The following is a 24,966-nucleotide window of genomic DNA, read 5'->3' as shown; positions in this document are numbered from 1 at the left end:
ATAGTGACCTCAGTGGAAGCAGAGAGAGTTGTGGGGCTCTCCTCCATCACTAAAGCAATGAGACAGTGTGAAGCGCCTGCCACCTAGATTCCCAGTCTTTCGCAGAATCAACTGGTCAACCACTTCACCTAATGTGAACTTTTGCTTATAGAGACTCCATTATTGTCTTCTGATTCTGAGAAGTTCCCTCTGTCCAGCAGGTTTATTGGAAATCTACCTTCCCAGAACAGTTTCTTGAGCACAATTCTATATCAAAGGAAGAAATAAAGCCCAACTCTAACTCAACAGTCTCCACTATCATGCCTCGAGAACCCCACATCTGTCAGATTCTAACCCCTAGTCAATCCACCCCACCCCCAGCCCCCAGCCAAAGACTGACATGGCGAGGCTTCCACCAGCCTTGCCAGTATGTAGGGGACAGAAGAGAAAGACCAGTCTCCCACTGGCTCCAGAGAATAGGTCCAAATATGTTATGGTGTTCAGAAAAATATGGTGCATTTGGTTAAGCATATTCCCCCTTCCATCTCTGAATCCAGGAGTAGCCACAAGGGACATTGCATCCATATGTTTCTCATTCATTCAAATGTAATTCACTAAAACACTGCTAAGCAGTGCAAGGCCAAGATGGGTTTGTGTGCTGTATCATTTATTAATTTTGTTTTTACTCCAGAAGCAGTAAATTATATTTTCCTGAGATCAAACACTCTCAACCCTCAAAATATTTACATTTGAGCCAAGCACAGAACCTCCACACCATACGTGGTTGAATCATACAGAAACCTATATCTCAGCCCTGAGTGGGAAAGGATTCTCTATTAAGTAGTTTGAAAAAAAAACATCAATAATTATAGTGGAATTTTACAGTTGAAAAAAAGTGTGTTTCCATGATACAAACTACAAGACTGTAAGCCACAGAAGTTGACAATATCCTTTTGATTGTTGGAAACGTACAGAAGATGTCATGACTCACAAGCAGACAGGGGGACTATGTCAGAGTTGTTGTGGAGTGGACATGTTTATGTTCATCAAAAGAGGAACTGAAATTTGAAAAACACTGGTATAGAAGAGAAATATTACCTTTTGTCTTCCTCGAGAAATTTCAAATTATATTTAATATTGATGAGTTTGTTTCCTGCTTCTTAATTTTGCAGTTAAATGTTTGATTTATAAGTAGAAAATTATTTTTCAAAAGTTTCTACTGTTATTACTGATATCAAATTAGGTCTTTAGTCTCTGCTTAAGTAGTAATTCTTATTTTCTTCCTTAAAAGTGTACTCCCAGGTTAGGAAAAGAAAAATCAAAGAAACTATTGAGCCAATAAGGATTCAAGCTCAGTTCAACCACTCCCTAGTTTAGATAAGTTGTTCAATCTTTTGAAACCTCAGTGGCTATATCGGTCAAATCCTTGTCATCCTCTTCCAGTGCCAGAAAATTTGTTAATCTTCTTAATGCCTTTAACAATGCATATTCTCCGAAGGAGAAAAAGATTAACCTGAAAAGAGGTAAAATCAAATATGTGAGGCAAAGGCTAAGAGCACAGACCTAATAGACCAGGACACAAATCCACATTTCCCCCACATTTCATGGTCTCTCTCAGAGTTGATGGCTCAGGTTATTATTGCTGTGGCTTATTAAGTAATGGGAAACCAGAAAGGGACATAAATTCCTAGGTTGGAGTGGTAGAAAGAATAATGCAACATCACCTCCCCATGTCCTAATCCCTGAACCTCTAAATCTGTTACCCTGTGAGCAAAAGGAAATTTGTAGATGTGATTAAATTAAGAATCGTGTGTGTGTGTGTGTGTGTGTGTGTGTGTGTGTGTGTGTGTGTGAGAGAGAGAGAGAGAGAGAGAGAGAGAGAGAGAGAGAGAGAGATTGTGCTGGATTATCCAGCTGGGCCCAGCATAAGGGCCTGCATAAGTGAATGAAGGAATGAAGGAAGCAGGACAGTCCGAGAAAAATTTGAGGAGACCCTGCTGCTTGCTGTGAAGATGGAGGAAGGGGTCACAAGCCACAGAATGGAGGTGGCCTCTAGAAGTTAGAGAAGATTAATGATCAGGGTAAGGAGAGAACCTCAGTGGATGTGGTTTATTCCAGGAAAATTCCACCAGGAATATGTCACATCTTGACTGATTTACTCCAGTCCATCAATAGCTTCATTCATGTTAGCAACAATTTTGAACAGCGTAATATTCATCATTAAAATCATAAAACCGGGGCACCTGGGTGGTTCAGTAGGTTAAGCGTCCAACTTCGGCTCAGGTCATGATCTCACAGTTCATGAGTTTGAGCCCCAAGTCGGGGTCTGTGCTGACAGCTCAGAGCCTGGAACCTGCTTCAGATTCTATGACTCCCTCTCTCTCTCTTCCCCTCCCCCCGCTCATGCTCTGTCTCTGTCTCTCAAAAATTAAATAAACGTAAAAAAAATAGATATATATATATGTAATCATAAAACCATTCACCATCTTACAATTTCTGACCAGTAAAAATATTCAAGGCACACAGCAATTCTTGGTTTCACTTTGCCATCTCATGACATCTAGCTGATCCCCAAATTGAAACGAACCATGAAAGACCTCTGACACCCCAGAAATCATCAGATCCAACCAACAAACTGTTTGAAGGTGACTTCAAAAGATGAGTTTCTGATGTGTTTCAGCAAGCAGTGGTGTGGTAGGGCCACTGTACGGGGTCTAAAGATAAAGCCTTGGAAGGGGATTAATCAAGTAATGTTCATTGTTCAATCATATGTATTTATTCCATTAGTCATCAAACTTTTGTTAATCACACCTATCATAGGAAGGAGATGATGAAAGGCAGAAAAGTTTCTTATTTGAGTGGAAAACAACAGTTTCAAAGCAGAGTTCATCTCCTGACATCAAAAGGGTGACTCCCAATGGCCTAGCTAGAAACCATATGCTGGTTTGGGCACAAATGCTGCCTGATCCTTCTGTGTTATGCTCTATTTTATCTGGAGACTAAAAATACAGATGAATGGATGGATGGATGGATGGATGGATGGATCAGCCCATGATATGGAAGATGAATATTTGTGGTCAGGAATGCAATTAGGGCAAAGACAGAATGAGACTTCATCACTGCTGTCAAACCGTCTTACAAAATATTCAGCTAAAATCATTAAATTTAAAATCACATTCACATTAGCATCACTAAGTTTACTAATTTGGCCTGTGCCTCTTTTACTAACCCCCCTGCCTTACAAGCTTTTCCTGCTTCCTCAGCCACGGCAGAACATTCTTCTGTCCTACTCACCTTCTTCCCACCCCTTTCCGCTCTACCCTCACCATATAAAAACTCAACTGAAGATAGCTAAGGCATTCCATTTATCTCTACAAATTGCCTGATGGAATGTTGAAATTCAATCACATCTATTTCACTTTGTAACTTACATCCTTCCTCTTTTCTTTTGTCTTAATGTCAGATTTCAGTTTTATCAAACACATTGTACACATATCCTCCATTTTATGCCTCAAATCCATTTGGAGAAAAATGACTGTTAGAATGACTGGTTAAGTTCCTCCAAAATACCATGGTCCTTGGAGTATCTTCAGCCATCACAATCAATTGTGGATTTTTTTGGTGTGTTTCTTCAACTTGGTCTTATAAGTGACAGGCATTTATTTTTTCTAAGCACCAGACATCTGTACCATGCCCCTGTCCCTAGCACAAAATCTCTTCCCCTGCCAAAGGCCTTAGTACAGTAATAATTATATCCAGCATATATGGAATATTCACTGTGTGCCAGGTTTTGGACTAAGCACTTTCACACAAATTACCTCATCTAGTCCTCATCATGACCCTTTGAAGAAAACACTATTATTAAACCCTACTCTAAAGATCAGGCACATTGAGATTAAGTAAATTTTCCAAGACCCTAAGACTAATGAGTGATAAACCAGGACTTGAAGCCTGCTGGCCCAGGCCAGAACCCATGCTCTTGGCCAGGATACCACGTGTCCTTAAAAGAGGAGTTGGAGGAGGAATGTTCTTCCTTTCTCAGACCAGTTCCTCTTAGCATTCATCATTTCAGTGAGTGTGAATGGAACACTTCTTTTTTTTTTAAGATTTTTTTTAATGTTTATTTTTGAGAGAGAGAGAGCACAAGCTGGGGTGCAAAAGCAGGGCAGGGGTAGAGGACAGAGGACCTGAAGTGGGCTCTGTGCTGACAGCAGCGAGCCTGATGTGGGGCTTGAATTGAGGAACTGTGAGATCATGACCTGAGCCAAAGTCAGATGCTCAACCGACTGAGCCACCCAGGTGCCCCTGAATGTAACATTTCATATGCCCAACGACCTTGAATTTCCTCCACTTCCTCCCATCCCATCCAAACCTAGTAATGCTGGTATCTGAAATTCACCCGTTGGCCCTAAAAGATTTTTAATAGTCCAGTATGTTTTTATTTTGTTGAAATTCTCGATCACTGACTATTTAAAACTATACCTTTTGGGAAAGCTAAAGACGGAAGCTTTATGATTATATGAATATTATACTAGGTAATTTGAAAAGTTCATCTGTAACATCTAACTGGACAATAATGGTCTCTCCCTCCTCCCTTTATGTCCCACTTAAAAACATCAGTGTTTGCAGTGGAAAGCCATAGTAGGAATATTGTACTCAAAAGTGAGGGAGGCCCAAGAGCAAGAAATAAAAGTAGAGAGTTTTAGTTATATAACTGCGATGTAGCAAGAAATTAAGAACCTGAAATATTAGGTTCAGGTAAACATTAGATAACATGGGCTGGCCTGTCCCCAGTCCTGCCTGTCTTTAAAGGATTAAGTTAAGTGGTTCTAGGATCCTCTGACCTGACTGAAGCCCATGCTCTGTTTGAGGAACTAAAGAGTTCCCTAGAAGCCACATCCCCCTACACCATCATGCATCCTGGATCTCAATCATGTGCTTTGGACCACTAGGCCACTATTTGGGCAGAATGAAGTAAAAGGAACCCAGCCAAGTCTGGTCTTTGTTTTTGTCAATGCTCAAACCCAGAGCAGCCTTCATGATCTAACCTAAGATGCTTAGACAAGTATACTTTTGTCAATGTTTATGCAAACACATATACAGTCATTTTCTCTCTAATCAAAATGGGGTCACACTGAATAATAACTACTGTTTTATAAACACAGAGTTGGGGCTAGCTTAAAGGTAATTGTGCTAAATTCCGCATCCTCTGTTGGATTTTCCATGTCACGTTAGGACAAATATTACAGACTGAACACTCAGTCCTCCAGCCACCATGTATGGCACCCTCCCATGTACCCAGCTAGAGAGCTAAAGGCTTAATTTCCCAACCCCCTTGCAACTAGCGTTTTCCATGTGACCCAGCTTCTCCCAAGCGATGCCCTGTGAGAAATGGAGGCAGAAAAGGCAACCAAGCAGCAGAGTTGATCAGCATCTCTGACACACACAATAATGGAGCAGTTGGGTTTCCCTGTGGCCACTGTCACAGGGGTGCTAGTGTCCATGCCCAACTGTGTGGCAACAGATGCAGCAGAAAGAGCCCTGTTTGCATTCTGCACATCCTTCAAAACGTCTTTACCGTCCACACTCTCCACCCTAAAATTTGCATTAATTTTCTTGATTTGGTCAGTCATATCAAACTTGACCTCTTTGAAGCAAAACACATTGTGGTGCCCATGGGTTCTGGACAGCTCCTTCGCTGGAATCTCATTTCTGAAGCCACCACCCACCTCCCTAAAGAGTCAAATGCAAACTAGGGAAATGTGGATTTCTTTTATTGATCTCAAAGTCACTTTAGAGTTAAGCCTGTTGAAGTACAGATTTCTGAAAGAAACAAAAATAGCGATCACTTGTGTATCATTCATTATTCCTTTATTCAAAAACATTTAATGGATGACTCTGCGAGGTGGAGGGTTATACTCCCTCCTCTTGAGGAGCTCCCAGTTTACTGAGGGAGACTAACAAGAAAACAGGAAACATTAAGTAGGAAGGGCAGAGAGCAATGAGCTCCCAGCCTAGCCTTGGGGGGGTCAGAACAAGTTTTCCCTGAGGAAGGGAAGACTAAATAGTGGCAGTGAGGCAAAAGTTAAGGAGGGCTAAGAAAAATCGTTTTAGGCACAAGGAACAACATGTGCAAAGGCCCTGAGGTGACAGGGTCAAGAAAATGACTCACTCAGTGTTCAAGCTGTCCAGAGTATGACATGGCTGTTTTATCAAGGCCAAAGCTGTTAGGCAGAGTCCAAATTATTGAATTTTTTGGACAAACTTGGTTTAAACTTGATCTATTTCAATTTGAAAGAAGAATTTTCTGGCAGAGTACATTTTAGTAAGGGAAGAGCAAGTGTAAGCATAACGTAAGAGCAGTTAGGAGAGTAAACAGAAGACTGCCAGGTACTTGAAGGCAGGGAGGGAAGAAAATATTCCAGGAGAGATGAAAACTCCAACAAGGAGCCTACTGGGGTGTCATACCAGTTTGCACAGAGATGGCCCCAACCTTCTGGGGCGAAACATGGGGTCCAGACTGGTGCATAATTTCAGAGGAACCAGAATGCTCCTCCCCTCTTCATAAATCTGCCACATGATGCTGACCCAGGAGAGTGGGGGACTCAGTAAATGTTCCCCTTGCATAAATAACTTGCCCAAGCAGGGCAGAAAGACGGTATCTGAGAGAGCAGGAAATATGCAACATGTGCCCAGTGGGAAGAGCTGGTGCTGCCCCCTGGGCCTGGTTCCTGGTCTCCCCAGGGCCTCTCCAGGCCCCTGCTGGCTGCAGCCTGAGTGACTAGTTAAGGAAGAGAAGCTCCCATCTGAGTGGTGAGAAACGAAAACCCAACACAGGGTGCTGAGTGGGAGAATTTATGGTTCATCAACTCTCTGTTCTCTATTGAGATAAATGTCCCCACCATGGCTCACGCAAAGGCAGAGTCCACACCACCGAATTGAAAGTGATGTAAAATTTAAAAGCCCTTTTTCAAAGATCTCGTTCCAGAAAGCCAAAGCCAAGTAAAATACACGATTACTTCCAAGATGAATGCCTCTCCTGGCAAGCTTTCCCGCTCTCCAGCTGTACGTTGGGGTTCCCTGTCTCAGTGCATTAATTGACGCTTAAATCCAAATTTTATTGTTCCTTGTATGAGGAAACATCTCCCAAATTTAAAAGAAAAAATTAAAAACTCCCTTGCATACAAAATGCAGCAACAACTTTGGGCCCGAGGAATTCCAAAATCAAAAGAATATCTTCTTTTAACCCCTGGCAGTTCTGGGGGCAGGCTGCATTCCTTAGCTAGGATATAAATCAAGAACATCACACTTGCAAGGAGGCTGCTTTGGGCTTGAATCCCAGCTCTGTTGCTTACTAATTGTGAGCTCTTAGAGACTCCTTCACTTCCCTGAGTCTTGATTTCATTGTCTTTAATGGAGATGATAATAATCCCTCTTTTTGGAGTATTTGTGTGGCTTCAAGAAACAGCTCTGCTTGTGCCAAGCCCAGGATTCAGCTCACGGAGAGGGCTCAACACACAGGGGTTGGCTGTTCAGTGGATCGGCTATTTCCCTGCCTGGGGAAGAACGAACTGACAAAGGCAGATGCAAGAAGAACCTGGCAGGTCATAGTCCACATCAGATTCTGATTCCCGCTTGCCCACCAGCTTCAGAGATGTTGGGCCACCAACCTCCCAAATGGTACTCACAGAAGGGCAAACAGATAGAAAATCCAAGAGCAAATGAGAGTAGTATCAATCTACTGTGTGTTGCTGGTTGACAAAAGACTGGATGACTTAAACAACAGACATATTTCTCACAGTTCTGGAGGCTGGAAAGTCCTAGATCGAGGTGCTAGCACATTCACTTCTTGGTGAAGACCCTCTTTCTGGCTTGCATATGGTTGCCTTCTTGCTGTGTCCTCACGTGACCTCTTCTTATAAGGATACTGGTTCCTTTATAAAGGGGACTCCACCTTCATGACCTCATCTAAACTTAGTTACTTACCTTCCAAAGGCCCCACCTTCCAATGATGCTACACTGGGAATAGGGCTTCAACATATGAATTTGAGGGGCGGGGACACAAACATTCAGTCCATGATACCATATATTAATGTATTTATGCACTGCTTTAACAAATCCCAAGGTCACTTGCAAAGGTCATAAAAGTTAACACAAGGAGAGGACAACAGCACGGTGCCTGGCTATGTGGCTGCCAATGTGAGCCTCTTCTCCACCTCTCCAACAGGGAGCTATCCTGGCAATGAGTCAGAGGAAATTCCAAATGCTGTCATGAAATTTATAGGTTATTGCCTTCTTTTCCTATGTCGATTCAACCCTGGGCAGTTATCCTGATATAAATTGTACATCCTCCCCTAGCTACCTTCTCCCCCCTCCCCCCAAATACTGGTAAAAGGATGACAAAATTTCCTGGGGGAAAAAATTCTATAGAGGGCTAGAGTAGGTTATAAGTCTGAGCTCATGATGTTAGGGTTCACGAGGTTTGGCACAGGCTCCTGGATATAAGGGAGAACCCTCAGGTTCATTTTTTTTCATCCAGAAACTGTGGTTATAAAGAAAATAGAGCAGTCCCTAGCTCAGTACCTGGCACATGATAGGCTCTGCATAAATGTTTTCAACTCAGCTAAATTAGAAAATGGTTTCCAAATGAGCTCTATCGAAATATACATTCATGCACGTGCACACATACGTACATGCACACACACACAATATGCACACACACACATACATACTCCAGCACATCATTTAAAAGGAATGAAGTACTGATAATGCTACAATGTGGATGAAGCTTGAAAACATTATGCTAAGTGAAAGAAGCCAAATTAAAAAAAAGATCACATATTGAATGATTCCATTTAGATGAAATATCCAGAATAGGTAAATCCATAGAGACAGACTACAGACTGATGGTTGCCAGGGGCTGAGGGGTGCATGGGAACAGGAAGTGCCTGCTTAATGGATACCGCTCTCCTGTGGAGTGTTGAAAATGTTTCAGAACTAGATTGGGGTGGCCGTTGCATAATACAGTGAATGTACTAAATGCCACTAAATTGGACACTTTAAAAGGACTAATTTTCTGTTATGTGAATTTCACCTCAATTGAAAAACAAAAGTCTCCAGCCTAGGTTTTTAAGACCTACAATAAGTGTTCCTGGTCCCCCAAGCCTTCTTCTTCACCATTCACACTAATCAGACCCTTCAAAGAACATTTTCCTAATCCCTACAACATTTGACATAGGGAAAACTCCTTTAGAGGCAGATCAGGTTTTGGGGACCTGAGGCTTATAAAAATTAGGGAAACCATTTAAGAAAAAGAATGCAAGATTATGATACAGAATCAGGTACAAAAATATTTAATTAGCATTAGAAAAGAAATTACAGAAAACTGCAAGTTTTCAAAAGCTAATACTACAAACTTCACAAACCCCACTGAAAAGAAAGCATGCTTTCATTAATTAATTGCCTGGCATATATCTATAATAGTTTTTCTCCTAGATATTTTAGCTGCATACCTTTAATCACCTCTATTTTATAATATTATCTGTACAGGGAATAGAAAGATAATTCAGGGGGCTCCTGGGTGGCTCAGTCGGTTAAGTGTCCGACTTAAGCTCAGGTCATGATCTCGCAGTCATGAGTTCGAGCCCCAGGTCGGTCTCTGTGCTGACAGCTCAGTCAGAGCTTATAGCCTGCTTCATATTCTGTCTCCCTCGCTCTCTGCCCCTCCCCCACTCATGCTCTGTCTCTCTCTCTCTCTCAAAAATAAACATTTTTTTTTAATTTTTAAAAGAAAGATAATTCAGTCTTCATCTGGCATGCTGACTGAAAATTGTATTTTTATTGATAGTTTAGAAAAGTTCCTTTCAGCTTCTCAACCCAGCATTGGTAATATTATACATTTGGGGATTGTGCTGAAATCTGAGAAAACCTCTATTAAGTTTACTTCATGTATGAGTTGTAAGACTTCAAGATTTTAAGTCTTCTTGCATAGTGACTAAATGTAGATACCTCACACAGCTCCTGTGCAAGAAACCCTAGGACAAGTTCAATTGTGAGACCACCTATGCCCCTGAATTTTGTGTCAGGACACCTCGTGAATCAGCCCAGATGGTAGCGTATTCCTGGAGGCCATCTCAATGGTGGGACAGCCAGTGAAAACAAAATCACACACAGAAGTGGCTGAGAACTACCTAAATGGATCGTAGTAAGCACAGAGCAGAGGGAGCCCCAACTCAGTTCCCTTAACTGGACCCTCAAAATGCGTGAAACCCCTCAAGCAATGTCCTATAGGGGGAAATGTGACAGAGGGGGTAATCAGAGTGGGAAAAGACAATGGTCTTAATCCACCTGAGTCCAAATACCTTAATTTTGCAAATTTTGTAAAAATCAATGGCAAGCGAACATTGCAGGGGCCCTCTAGGCTTTGGCAGATAAGATTTTAGAAAATTAAGCTCCACTGACTTCACTGTAAACCCACCCCTCTTCTGGATAGAGACAGGGAACATGAGGCAGCTCACCTTTTCTTTTGTTCTTTTTTCTTTTTTAAGAAACATTAAATTTATAAGAAAATAAAACATGTACATAGAAGCTTAAAAGCCAAGCAGTACTTAAGTAAATTACAAAAAGCACATGATCTGTCCTCCTCCTAACCTACCCCCAGTCATAGTATTCATGGTCCCCCAACTTAGACACTATGTATTTTCTTTCTATTGTTGGAAATAAAAATTTAATTCTCTTTCACCAGTAAATCACCCTCTTTCTTCCTCCTCCCTCCATGTCCTCCATAAACCAATGACTTTTCACCAGACTTAGAATCCAAGCTACGTTTTCCTACATGGTCTAGCCCCTGCCTTCCTCACTGGCCTCATCTCCCACCACCCACCTCCTTGCCCACTCTGCCAGCCACATTAGCCACCTTTCAATTGTTCCTGCCCTGTGGCTTCTGCATATTCCTTCTCCCTGATCCTATCTCCCATTTCCTGATCTGAACATTCGTTTTCCTATACTTAGTTGTATTTGAACATCCATTCTTCTCTTTACTCTATTGCATTTTTTTTATAAATTGACCCTAATTTTTCTTGGAACAAGTTGATATCCTCATTCATCCATTTAACAAATATTTGCTGGGGCTTAAACTAGGTACAAGGGACACAGTGATGAAGAAGGAAGACATGTTTGCCCTCACAGCCCCTACATTTTCATGGGGAAAACCAACAGAAAGAGGAATTAACATGGGGTATGATGAGTGTCATGATGGCAGAAGTTCAGGGGAAGAGTCAAGGAGTCCCACCCCGGTCCAGGTCATCAAGGACGGTGTCCCAGAAGGAGTGGCATTTACACTGAGACTTGGAGTTGGAAAAGAGCCCAGCAAAAGTAGGCTTGGGAGGAGGGTGTTCTAGGCAGAGGGAAAAGCAAACCCAAAGAAAGAAACAGAAGAGTAGTGCAATCAAGGTATTGATACAGGTCAGCTAAATCTTCAGTGTGATTTTCCCCCTGGAGAAATGAGACTGGTGCATTTTCCAGCTTATGGTTGGCAGCAATAATTTATTAATATGTGAGCCTTCAGTAAAAGCCCTCATCATCAACACTCTATGAAATAAATACACTACTAGATACCAAGAACATACCTCTGCAACGATGAGACCCAAATCTGAGTGAAATAATGCATCCCTACACATTAAGAGATCGTTCAAATTAATCATCCTGTCTACTTGCCTTTAGGAAATAAACCATCATATCGATTGGGGCGTGAGTCTAGCAGTTTTTGTCTACCAGGAGTCTCAATGACGATACGATAAAAGCAATATTGATACTAGCGGAAGGTACCAATTTCTGAGTGGGAAGACTTCAATATTTTTCAATAAATGGCATTGCCATTTCACAATAACTCTACAAGGTAGGTGTTATGATCCTTATTTTCAACATGGAGGAAACTTGGCTCAGAGAAGTTAAATGATTTCCTTAAGGCCACACTGCCAAATATTCTTAGCCAAAGTCCAGTCCATGATACCCCACTGGCCAAATGGGTCTTCTAGATACCTCCATTCATCTTTCTTAAGGTCCCTTTATGACCCTCTTGCAGGCAGACAGTGCCTTCGTGCTGATCCTGCTTGCTGCTATTCTAAGCAATTCCCGAAGCTCTGGAGCGTGCTGGTTTGGGGGGTAAGGGGACTTTCTCCCCATTTCTTTTCTTCCTTCCATCAAAATATACCTGTCCTTATTTTCATTTCCTTGGGACCCTGCTTGTAAAAGCAATGTAAAAAAGTATAGTGGGATTAGGAATCAGGAAACTGGAGTGGATGATGTGCATTTCCCCCTGCTAAAACACTCAATTTCTACATCTGCAAAATAAATTCTTGCGCAGATTTAGACGGGACAATAGATATAAAAGCTCTAGAGAAATCAGAGTGAGGGAGCTGATGTGATAAGCTCATTCAAATAAGGTTTTAATGGCTGCTAATGTTTTAATTATGTTTGCATTTGAACGAAGAGCCTTCAATGCCTTAAGGGGAAAATTCAAACTAGCATTTCAAACTCCTTGGCAAGCCAGTCTGGGACATCTTGGGATATATGAGGGAATTAAAGGTGTTCTATAAAGAATCCCTCAAATAATCTATAGGGAAATCAGTCCATTAACAGGGACAACCCCGGTCTACAGAGCTGATCTACACCCACACAGAAACTTCCACCCAGGGAAGATCTTCTAAAGCATGTGATTCCCCATGAGGGCCATCAAAGCACAAAGGGTTAAGGAGTCAGCAAAGGGATGAGGAGGTAGAGATTCAGGCAGGATTCAGCTATCTCATTTAAAAAAAAAAAATTTATTTTTTTTACTTATACTTGAGAGAGAGACAGAGTGCAAGTGGGGGAGGGGCAGAGAGAAAGAGAAACACTGAATATGAAGCAGGCTCCAGGCTCTGAGCTGTCAGCACAGAGTCCGACCCAGAGCTTGAATCCACAAGCAGTGAGATCATGACCTGACCCGAATCCGGACATTTAACCAACTGAGCCACCCAGGTGCCCCTCAGCTATCCCATTTAGATAATACAAGTGAAATAGTCCAGGTTAGTGCTGGGTTTACAGAATGTCAGAGCTGGAAGATACATGACATGTCATCTGACCCAGTGCCCCTTTTCATAAGAAATTAAGACTCAAAGAGATAAAGCAAATTGGCCAGATCCTTCAGTGACAGAACTGAGGCCAGGCCCAGCAACAATCTCTCCTCTCTCACCAAAGCTCTTTTTATTAATCTTGTTGCCTCGTTAAACCTCAGAAAATGTCAATTCACCACCCACAACCCATCAGACTTATATTTCATGAGTGCCTCCCTCTTCCAGGTAGTTGGACAATTATTTTCCAACACACTGACAAGCCAATCTAGTTCGTCAAGCTGCCAAACACTCAGGATTTCACAAAAGACCAAAAGAGCCCATAGTCTATTTCATGTGTAACTCTAACTGGAAGAACCCAGGAAAGCATGATTAAACCTTCAAAAAATACAGAGACCAAAATGCTTTTCATGGTTTTATTTGCTTCTTGGGTCCTCCCATCGTTCTACAAACATTTATTGTGTACCCTCTATGTACCAGGCACTGTATTTGGCCCTGGATATGCAAAACTGAAGAAGACACAACTCCTACCCTCCAGGAATTACCAGACTTTCAAAGAAGCCCAACACTTAAGTGCAGTTCCCTGTTGCTTTTTTTTTTAACATTTTATTTTATTCTTTTGAGAGACTGAGAGACACAGAGCATGAGCAGGGGAGGGGCAGAGACAAGAGGAAGACACAGAATCCAAAGCACGTTCCAGGCTCTGAGCTGTCAGCACAGAGCCCAACGTGGGGCTCAAACTCACCAACTGTGAGATCATGACCTGAGCTGAAGTCCGACGGTTAACCGTACTTTTCAAGAACCTGTGGCAACGTAGTGTGGAATAGAAAGGATTTCTTTCATTCATTTGTTCAATAATGACTTCAGAAAGGAGCTAATATGTGAGCTGTATCTGAAGAACAAGCAGGATTTTTCCAAGTAAGGAAGGTGAAGAAGGCCACTCCTGGCATGAGAGTTTTAAAGTGTTTAGGAAACTGATGGTAGTTCCATTTAACTGGGGAGTGGGTTGCTTGGGAAGATTGATAGGAGACTGTTGTCTGTTGCTGAGCAAGAAATTACCCCCAAAACTTAGAAGCTTAAAACAATTATTTTTACTATACCTGACAATTCTGTGGTTCAGGAATTTGGGCAGAACTCAGCTGGGAGATTCTTATGCTCCAAATGACATCAGTTAGGGTCACTCATTGATATCGGTCTCTTATACTAGCCCAAATGGCTTCACTCAGATATTAGTATGCAAGGTAGATAGAAAAGGTAGGCACCACTGAAATCAACAACAGAACATCTATGCCCTTTCAGGGTAGTTGGACTTCTTACACAGCATCTCAGAGCGCTCTGAAAAAGGAATAATAAAATATCCTGAGTGGCAGAAAATGGAAACTGACATCTTCTTAATGCATGGACCAGAAATAGGCAAAGGGTCACCTCCAACATGTGACCATGGTAAAAATAGTCACAAAGCCCACTCAGAAACAAAAGGAGGGCACACAGACCCCACCTTTCCATGGGATGAGTGTCAAGGAATTTTCCACCACCTTTAATTTGCTACAGAGATGACTTTGGAAAGGAACTCCAGGACCAATTTGAGAACCATACTAAGGGGTTTATATTTTATCCTGTTTGCAATAAACAGAGAGATTTTTTTTTCCTAGGCAGAAAAATAAGTTTCCTAGAATTTTTAGAGGACAATCATTCCCAAGTCATGGTAGATGAGTGAAAGAAGAGAGTCTGTTGACCAAAAGACCACTGAAGAAGCTACTGCAAGAATCCAGCTGGACTCTTTCTTCCTAATTCTCAAGTTAACCCTGAGGCCTATTAACACAGGAGGAAGAAGGACTGGCTTTGAGCAAAGCAACCAGCCGTGAGCAACACAATCCATGAACAAGATTTAGTGATCACTTGGAATGGAAGGAGAAAAGAGGAGCAAAGGAAGAATCACAGATACCTCTAAGGTTTATAGCCTGGGAGACTAAATAAATGATGATTCCATTAACAGAGATGGGCATCTACTGGTAGTTTATTATTTTGAAGGCTGACTACTCTTGGTGGGTTTGTTGCTCCTATAATGACACTCCACTCTTATGAATGCCTATCTCTTATTCCTCCCGACCATCATTCATTCACTTCCCCATCCCTTTCCTTCCTTGTGTGTAAGGAAAAACTCATATATGTATATGTACATATACATATATATATGCGCATATATATATATATATACATAAATTTATGTGATATTCTCTGTGCTACCAGCAGGTCAGCACAGTCCCTTATTCATTCTCTCCAAACCTGTCCATCCCTCATTTCACAGAGAGTTTAAAACCTTCCTGCATAAAAATCAGCCAGAGGACTAATGAAAAATTCCAGTTTCTGTTGGCTACTCCTGTGGATTTTGACGCAGTGGACCACAGAGGCTACCAGGCTTAGGAACCGCCATGGCAAATGACTGATTACACTGGAGAGCAACAGTGGGTAACAGAAACACACCCAAGGTGCTGATAGAAATGGAGCCCAGCCCTGTTGGAATGCTTCTTAAACACCCTCTAGTAACACAGAGCATTTGGAAACGCAGAGCTTGGTGTTTGATGAGAAACAGGACCTTGCTGTGCTGGTTTCTTTCTAGTCTTTAAATGTGATCTTTTATCAGAGGCACATATGTTTTCTATACCTTCACATGTGGCTGCAGTTAGGCAGGAAACAAATTCCCTACTAGTTGAAAGGTTTGGCCTCTCTTTCACGCCCACCAAGCATCATTTCTATCCTCTGCTAGGGACACCCCAGGGAAATAATTAATCAGCTTGCCTGCCTGCAACACTTCCAGGATTTGGGTCATAAGAAGTACACTGGTCCCAACAGATGGCAGAGAAACAGCCTGGACATCACCGTTCTCCTCCAGCTGCCACCACCCCTGTGGTCAACAGTGCCTGGCTGCTTCCATAAACCTCCTCCCCATATGGCTCTGTGGCTCCAAGGAGGAACTCCCTCCCCCACATATCCCCAGGTCTTCTCTCTGGTCCTGCTGGATAATTCGTGTTTCAGCTCAAGACCCAGTGAAGCAAGTATGATGGGCAATTTCATTTAAACATCCATAGCCTTCGGGAGTAGGCACAGATTTGCCTCCCGAGTGGCCAGGCCCCATTAGCTGCATAGGTTTGAGCTAAACGAATGGCACCTGGAAGCTTCACAGGCATGCACGTCGAAGCCCAGACCCTACTGGAAATCAAAGGAGGCCCCAGACAGTGCCATAATTTTAAGATCCCAGTATATTAAAAAGCGACGAATTGCCAAAGCAAGGTGGCACATCGACAGTTACCTGAGGATGCATTCTTCTTTCATCCTTGTCAGTGTGACTGCTCACATCAGCTCACCTGCAAGGATGATCATAAGTCCAAAGTGAGGCTCTTCATCACATAAATGCAACCAGTTCTCTGGTCTGGCCCCCTCTTGTCTCCCACTAAACTAGACTCTGCCTAGAAGCTCCAACATAACCCTGTACCCAGGAAATTGGTGGTTCAGGAACAAGAGAGAGCACTTGGGTGGAAGACCTTATGTTTGATTTGACATTCAGTCGGAAACTCAAAGACTACCCTAAAGAGGGCTGCGTCCCGTTCTTTTTTTTTTTTTTAAGAGAAGTCTAAGACATATTTTTAATTACAAGCAATTGTGAAATGTCCTGTGGTATCTCTTGTGCTTGGTGTTCTGTGGGCAGTTCGAAAGCCCGGGGGACTGCCTTGCTGGGCAGGAGTTACCATTGATGTCCATGCCCTTGACTCTGCACACTCAACACCTTTTCCCTTACTACTGGAAGCCCTGTGTGCCCAATTGGTTAGCATGATGACTGTTATTCCCATTGTAGAGATCCTCAAGCTCAGACAGTTTGCATAACTCAGCAATGCCACAGTGCTTGCAAAACCTGAACCAGGATTCGAACCCAGGCCTGCCTGACCACCAGCCTGAACACCACCCTTAACTGCCTGACCTATGATAAGGACTCCTAACTGGCCTGCTTGTCTTCGGTCTTGCCTCATAAATCCACCCCGATATGGAGAAATAAATGTCCAACGTGATGTATTTATTGTTCAAAGTCACACGGCTAATTAAGAACACGTGTATGACTTGAATTTCCTTCAAGTGTTCCTGCCATTGTCCTCTGTATTTGATCAGTGTGGTAAGTGATACTGAATAAATTAAGATCCTCAAAAAGACTTGCCTTGGCTTTGTGTGCAATGAGAAGTTAACTGCTTAGGGACTGATTATGAAGGTTCACCATCTTATTAGCAGCAACGTTATGGATCCACAGAATGTACTTGGGCAGAGGAGAAACTGCTGTTTGACATGAGAAGGCAACAACATCCCTCTTTAAGACTTTTTTTTCAAGTTTATTGATTTATTTCGAGGGAGAGAGAGAGTGCACACACAGCAGGGAAAGGGCAAAGAGGGAATCTCAAGCAGGCCCTGCACTGACCGTGCAGAGCCCAACGCAGCATACTGTGCGATTGTGACCTGAGCTGAAATCAAGATTTGGATGCTTAGCTGACGAAGCCACCCAGGCATCCAACCACGTCCCTCTTTAAATCCTTGTGGTTGTTGACATAGATGTCAAAGGTGGTGAGGGTGGGCCCAGAGGGGAGGACTGGGGCGCAAGCAACCCAGGTCTCTTGAATACGTGGCATCCGTGTCCACAATATGGTGCTCATGATTTTTCTTTTTGTTTTTTCTGTAGAAGACAATTTACAGCTTTATGTTGTCACAGAACAGTAGAAGCAACGGCTCAATTTCCCCCAATCTGCATGGCTAGGTCTGCCATGTGCTTTGGACAGTTCTGTCACATTTCCAACAGTCACAAAAAGCTTTTCTGGTAGGAAAGTGAGTCCCTTCTCCTCCCCGCTCCACCCCCACAGCCCCACTGTCACTAGGCTCATGGCCACGGACTACCTTGACAAGATCTGGAAGGAAATCAAAGGAAAGGAACCCCCCGCTGCTCCTGGCCCCCAGTGCTTGCCAGCACATGTCCTTCCAGCTTGCAGGCTGGCACTGGTAATCACAGGAATGCTTCTGCTTTGACGACCCCTGACTTCTGCAGGAATCTCCTCTGAAATTTGTCCAGGAAAGGGAGCCGGAACCATGGGCTTAACTTCTATCCCTCCCGTACAGATTTCATTTAAAAACCCACTTGAAAAGTCTCCTTCTGATGAATCCGCATACAAAGGCAGCAATTGAACCTCATGCATAGAAATCAAAGCCTGGATTACTGAATATCAAAGCTCACTGCAAGGCATTCACTGGCCCTCCAGCCTGCCCCTCACCTCATCCCCAGCACTGCCTCTCATCTGGCAGCTTCCACCTGGACTCCCGGACTGGTTTCCCACTCATAATGAAATTCAGAATGAATCTGGCTCATGAGGGACCCTCAGTAACACTTTATTCAACACCTGTTTACTGAACACCTACTAGGTACTGGGCATTCTGCTTATCTCTGAGGATTTAAACATTAGTAAGACCCTGTCCACCCCTGCTGATAGTCTAGACAATAAGAGACAGGTACATGAAAAATTACAATGTTGTGCACCGTCACCATGCAACTTAATAAAGATATATCAAATCTGACATGGTATTTGCTTTTCCTAAGTCATTAACTGTATGTGTGACCTAAGGGCTTGGGCTTTCAAATTTTAAAAAGAAGCACTGGAGTCTCTGCTCTGCTACCCATTAGTGATACAATATGAGGAAAATTGCTTAGTGTCTCCAGGCCTCCACTTCCTCATCTCTAAAATGGACATCAGAATGACACTAAGTGAAGAGTCCATGTAAAACTCAAATGAGGTCACATCTGTGAATGCCGTTTGTAAATCCTGAAGGATAATATAATTGCATACATCAGACTGGACGTGCCTCAAGGTCAAGGACTGAACCCTTATTCGCCACTGCAGTCCCAACACCCAGCACTATCTGGATGGTGTCTCTGGTCTACCGTCTGGCCCATGCTGCAGATTTGGGACTCACTGGCCTCCATAATCACATGAGCAAATTCCTTATAATAAATCTCCTTATATATGTATGCTATTGATTTTGTTTCTCGAGAGAACCCTAACAACTGGCCTTGGAGACAGAGTGGTTCTCACTGAAACGTGCTTTGTGCGGCACCACAGGAGAAAAACGAGCTGAGCTTGCTGAGTGTCCACACCAGCAGAACACCAGAAACGTGCGGAAGAGGGTGTGGCAGTCCATTTCCCACAGCAAGCAAAAAGACAGAGGTGTGTGTGTGTAGCAGGGGTTCTAGACTGAGCCTATGCTCTTCTCTTCTTATAGGTCTGCATACACCTGGAGGATGGGGCTGGGGGAAGGCAGCTCTCAGTCAATTTTGTGAGGGACAGAGAAACTCCCCGGAAAGAGATTCACCATCTCTAGCAAGACAGGCACACAACTTGGGTCCAACATGCAGCTGCCCTACACTGAGACAGAATTGAAGGGGAGTGACCCAAGAGTGGAGAAGGGGGAGTCTCCCCACTAGGCTGGGGACTCAGCAAGGCTTCTGCACCCCAGCTATAGCCCTGCAGGCTCAGCAGGCTGAGCAGCGTTGGCCCAGCAGTGGCTTTGATGGTAAAGCCATCAAACAGCCTCAGAGGTCTAGGCTGAGGGTATCACCTCAGGAATGCAAAGCCTAAACCAAGATTCCCAGAGACATGCAATTCTCAGGGGGCCTGGAGGCTCCACTTAACCAAGCAAGTCTGAGCCAGAAAAAAGGACTGTCCCTGCCATTATTGTGCCCTGGTTTTATACCCTCATTTCGGGGGTAGCCCAAGACACCCAAATTGAAGCTATTTACTCCTAGATGTATTAAGAGGGCATTCCTGGGGACAAATTTGTTGTCTTGTGAATTCCATACCTGGGAAGTAAAGGGAAGCAAAAGAACCCCCAACATCCCCATGTTGCCTTTCCAGGCAAAGTAACAGGTGAGACCAAATACCAGGAGCCCAGTGCAGTGGCAGAGGAGGGACCCAGAGGAACTCTGAGGCAGAAAAGACAAGGCAGGACTGGGAGGTAGCCACGCAGAAGGCAGCCCAGAGACAAGAGTGGGGTCCCACAGGAAGAGGACCTGGAACCGACAAAGAAGAGAAAGGCAAGGGCCTGGATGCACTTGCTTTTCCAAAAGTGCTCTGAAAAAATTCAACTTTGTATCTCTACAAGGGAGAAGACGGCCCATGGGGTTCACAGATACCAGCAGCACAGAGCACGGGGTCTCTTCACCTGCCCGCCTGCGGGAGGAAGCCAGGCATTGCTCTGCTGGCTCACGATTGGGCTCTTGTCACCTGGCTCTGGCTGGAAGCAGAGATCTGAAGGAGCTCGTGCTCTGGGCATATTCCCTTTGAGCTCTCATCCCACTGTCCAGCGTCAGACATCTGAGCCTTCAGAAGAAGACAGACTGCCAGGAGGAGTTGGCCAGAATGCTTTAATAGCACAGGAAGCCACAAAGCCAGCTATCAGCCAAGCACCCAGTTAGTGCTGATTCTTGCCTGAAGTCTGTTCAAACAGCTCCCTTTCATTCTTGATATAGAAAGGAGAACTTCTTTCCCCCATTAATTTCTCTGCCTTGTAAAAAATAGGAAGTCTTTCTTTTCTCAACAAAATGGAAACTTTCTTCAGACATTTGCGCAAAAATGGAACCCAGCTCAGACAAGGCTCACGGTGGGCCTGTGATTAGAAGCCAGGTACTCACAAAGGAGTCTGCTCTGCTCACTGCAGAATAGTTGCCCCTGAAATATTTTCCTTTCCTTCCAGAACAAAACCCTCTTCCTCTGAAAGAGGAAAAGCCATGGAGTCCAAGGCCCCAGTGAGTGATCTGCCTTATCTACTTGCATTTCCCTATAGCTTGTGCACAAAGCTCTGCTCAAGAATGTCTGTGATATTGAACTAAAAGAAGAAGAATATAAAATAATGATCAACTAATCTTTGACAAAGCAGGAAAGAACACCCAATAGAAAAAAGGCAAGTCTCTTCAATGAATGGTGTTGGGAAAACTGGACAGTAACATGCAAAAGAATGAAACTGGCCCACTTTCTTACACCAGACACAAAAATAAATTCAAAATGAATGAAAGACCTAAATGTGAGATAGGAAACCATCAAAATCCTAGAGGAGAAAACGGGCAGCAACCTCTCTGACCTCGGCTAGAGCAACTTCTTGCTAGACACATCACCAAAGGCAAGGGAAACAAACGCAAACATATTGGGGCCTCATCAAGATAAAAAGCTTCTGCACAGCAAAGGAAATAATCAACAAAACTAAAAGGCAGCCCACTGAATGGGAGAAGGTATTTGCAAATGACATGTCTGATAAAGGGTTAGTATCCAAAATCTATAAAGAACTTATCAAACTCAATACCCCAAAAACAAAAAATCCAGTGAAGAAATGGACAGAAGACATAATACTTTTCCAAAGAAGACATCCAGATGGCTAACAGACACATGAAAAGATGCTCAACATCACTCATCATCAGGGAGATACAAATCAAAACCAAAATGATATACCACCTCTTACCAGTCAGAATGGCTAAAATGAACCACTCGGGGAAACAACGTATGTTGGTGAGGATGCAGAGAAAGAGGAACCCTCTTACACTGCTGATGGGATTGCAAACTGATGGAGCCACTCCAGAGCATAGAGTATGGAAGTTCCTCAAAAAGTTAAAAATAGAACTACCCTACAACCCAGCAATTGAACTACTAGGTATCTACCCAAAGGATACAAAAATACAGATTCAAAGGGGTGTGTGCACCCCAATGTTTATAGTAGCATTATCAACAATAGCCAAACTATGGAGGAGGCCAGATGTCTATCAACTGATGAATGGATAAAGAAGATGTGGTATATATACATACAATGGAATATTATTCAGTCATCAAAAAGAATGAAATCTTCCCATTTGCAATGATGTGGATGGAGCTAGAGCGTATTATGCTAAGTGAAATAAGTCAGTCAGAGAAAGACAAATAACTATATGATTTCACTCATATTTGGAATTTAAGAAACAAAACAATTGAACATATGAGACGGGGAAAAAGAGAGAGAGGGGGAAAACAAACCATAAGAGACTCTTTATATAGAGAACAAACTGAGGGTTGATGTAGGGAGGTGGGTGGGAGACAGGCTAAATGGGTGATGGGTATTAAGGAAGGCACTTGTTGTGATGAGTACTGGGTGTTGTATGTAAGTGATGAATCACTGAATTCTCCTGAAACCAATATTGCACTGTATGTTAACTAACTAGAGTTTAAATAAAAATTTGAAAAACAAAGAATATAAAATATTCCGGAATAAAGGAGACATTACATCCTTCCTATTTCACCTCAAAGAGGTAAAGTCCTATGTCAAGAGTCAGCAATATTTCTGCAAGAGACAGATAGTGAATATTTTAGGTTTTATGGGGCCAGAGGCAAAAACACAACATTATGGGATATGTACATAACAAAAGAGAAAAAATTTCCACAATTTTTTCCAACGATTTGAAAATGCGAAAACCATTTTAGCTGCTGAGGACTGTAGAAGAAAAGGCAGAAAGCCAGCTCTGGCCTGTGGGCCACAGTTTGCCAACCCCTGGCCTATGTTCTAGGCTACTGGTCCATCTGCCTTTTTCATGTTTAAACGTCTACTTGACTGAGCTTTGTCTGATCAAAGCGGGGGAGGATAAGACACAATGATGTGTCACCAATTTAATTTCCAATCATTAAATGCTTTTGTTCAACCCCTGTTCAAATTATAAGTGCAAACAGCCAACACATAGGGAATTAAATTTAGCTCCCAAGCCATGCCAGCTATAAATGTGCTTTAAAATGTATATAAAACAATTGTAAACTACAGAGTTTTCACCTAAGGAAAGGACACTGATCTTTTTGGAAAGATCCTAAGTCATGATAATGCATCAGGGGGAAGAATCACCCAGAACCACATCCATAAACCATTAGAATAAAGAATAATGAAGAGGTAGGGTGGTCTTGCTCTTTAGAATCAGATACACTTGGATTCAAGAGCTGACTTGTCCCTTATCACCCGTGTTGCCTTGGGCAAGTTTCTGAACCTCACTGTCTTCTCTGGTAAAAAGAAAATAACAAAACGATCTTACGGCAAGATTTAAAATAACATGGGAGTCACATTTTAAAAGTTGTAAATAGGGGTGCCTGGGTGGCTTGGTCAGTTAAGCGTCCGACTTTGGCTCAGGTCATGATCTCACGGTCCGTGAGTTTGAGCCCCGCGTTGGGCTCTGTGCTGACAGCTCAGAGCCTGGAGCCTGTTTCAGATTCTGTGTCTCCCTCTCTCTCTGCCCCTCCCCTGTTCATGCTCTGTCTCTTTCTGTCTCAAAAATAAATAAACGTTACCAAAAAAATTAAAAAAAAATAAAAATAAAAAAAATAAAAGTTGTAAATAAAAAATGTAAATGCATTTCTATCAAGTACTTATTAATTAATTTATATAATTAATTTTTTAAAATAATATGGGGAAAGCAGCAGGCCTGTGGGCATTTACTACATGGTTGCCATCATTTACACTGGAGTTTTAGCAGTGAGGACACTGGGGAGCAAATGGCCTGCATCTTGACAGGTTAGACGCCTTCCTCCAGGATGGAATGTGAGAGGTGCTTGGACAGCCCCACACCCCCCCCACCAAATAGACTTCCCCACCAGCATCCTAGGATGCCAGAAACCTCCATGTTTCTCAAGACTTCAGGGGAAGCATTAAAAGCAAACTCCAGCTAAGCATCACTGATTTAATGATAAATCCTAATAAGAACTCTTGTTCACACGATCTCATATAATCCTCCCTGAAACCCTAGAAATTGGTCAGGGCAGACATTATTATTTCTATTTTATAGACCAGAAAACAAACCGAAAAATTGAACATGGAGTCAGAGAACCTGAGGTAAAATCCCAAATGTGCTATATGAGTTGCGTCACCTTGAGTTTATTTGACCTCTCTTAGCCTCAGTTTTCTTATCTGTAAAATGGGTGTTTGGCATTATGAGAGATTTGTATTTGACATGCCTGACACAGCATCTGGAACATGGCAGAGGCCAGTAAATTATTAGTTTAAACTATATGGCAAGATGACAAAAATAATACTTAAATGGTGTATATTGACGTAAGCCTCTTCAGGTCATTTGTGGCCAAATGCATCAGACAAGATGACCTAAAAGTCTCACAGTCTGCAAAAATGGCTCTCAGGGGGTTGGTAAATTCTTTGAGTCTCCAATGCACAAAATTGCTGCCAAATCCCAGAGCCTGCTGACCTACTGGAATGCCTTGGTCAAATTAACAGTCTTGGATTCTCACCATCTCCCCCTTGCTTCATTCAGATCTGGAGGACTAATGCTTCTATATCACGCTACCCAACGTGGTCTAACTCCATTAGTGACCTGCAACTCAGGGGGAATACATAAAAACAAATGCCCGATCTTCTCCCATTAATGCCTTGTAGGAATGTATCCAAAAAATCACTTCCCTATTCAGCAAAATATTCCTGAGCACCTATGACATACCAGGTATACATGTTAATGACTCGAGGCTTTTATTCTGCAGGACCCAGGCTGCAGGCAGCATAACTACATGACACGATCTGATTTTAGGAGATACCACTCTCTCCTCATTTTCCTCCAACTCTCAGATAACCTCCCGATGTCCAGTCTTCCTCCTCATTTAGATATCACTATTTCCCCAAGGTTCTATCTTCAGGCCTCTGCTCCTCTTTCTCAGGCTTCAACTGATACCTTATGCTAACAATTCCAAGTTAATATCAGCGACACCGATTTCCCTCGTAAACTCCAGATGTCTATTTGTAACTGGTGAGTGGTCCTCCCTATCTCCTCGTTGTCATTGTTATCGGCACCCTA

General features: G+C 42.8%; 1 long non-coding RNA gene across 1 annotated transcript in view; it reads right to left on the bottom strand.

Annotated features, from left to right (window-relative positions):
• Positions 1-437: 437 nt before the first annotated feature.
• LOC125924436 (uncharacterized) overlaps positions 438-24,966 on the bottom strand; it is a 39,713-nt gene continuing 15,184 nt past the window's right edge. The window contains exons 2-4 of the long non-coding RNA XR_007458419.1: positions 16,399-16,453; positions 14,189-14,423; positions 438-1,492 (exon numbers count right to left, since the gene is read on the bottom strand). This is a non-coding gene — a long non-coding RNA (uncharacterized LOC125924436). The remainder of the gene's footprint in view (positions 1,493-14,188; positions 14,424-16,398; positions 16,454-24,966) is intronic.

This window comes from Panthera uncia, chromosome F2 (genome assembly GCF_023721935.1).
Source record: "Panthera uncia isolate 11264 chromosome F2, Puncia_PCG_1.0, whole genome shotgun sequence".
Classification (NCBI taxonomy): Eukaryota; Metazoa; Chordata; class Mammalia; order Carnivora; family Felidae; genus Panthera; species Panthera uncia.
The sequence above is the reverse complement of the archived record's forward strand: the minus strand, read 5'-3'. Positions and strand labels throughout refer to the sequence as shown.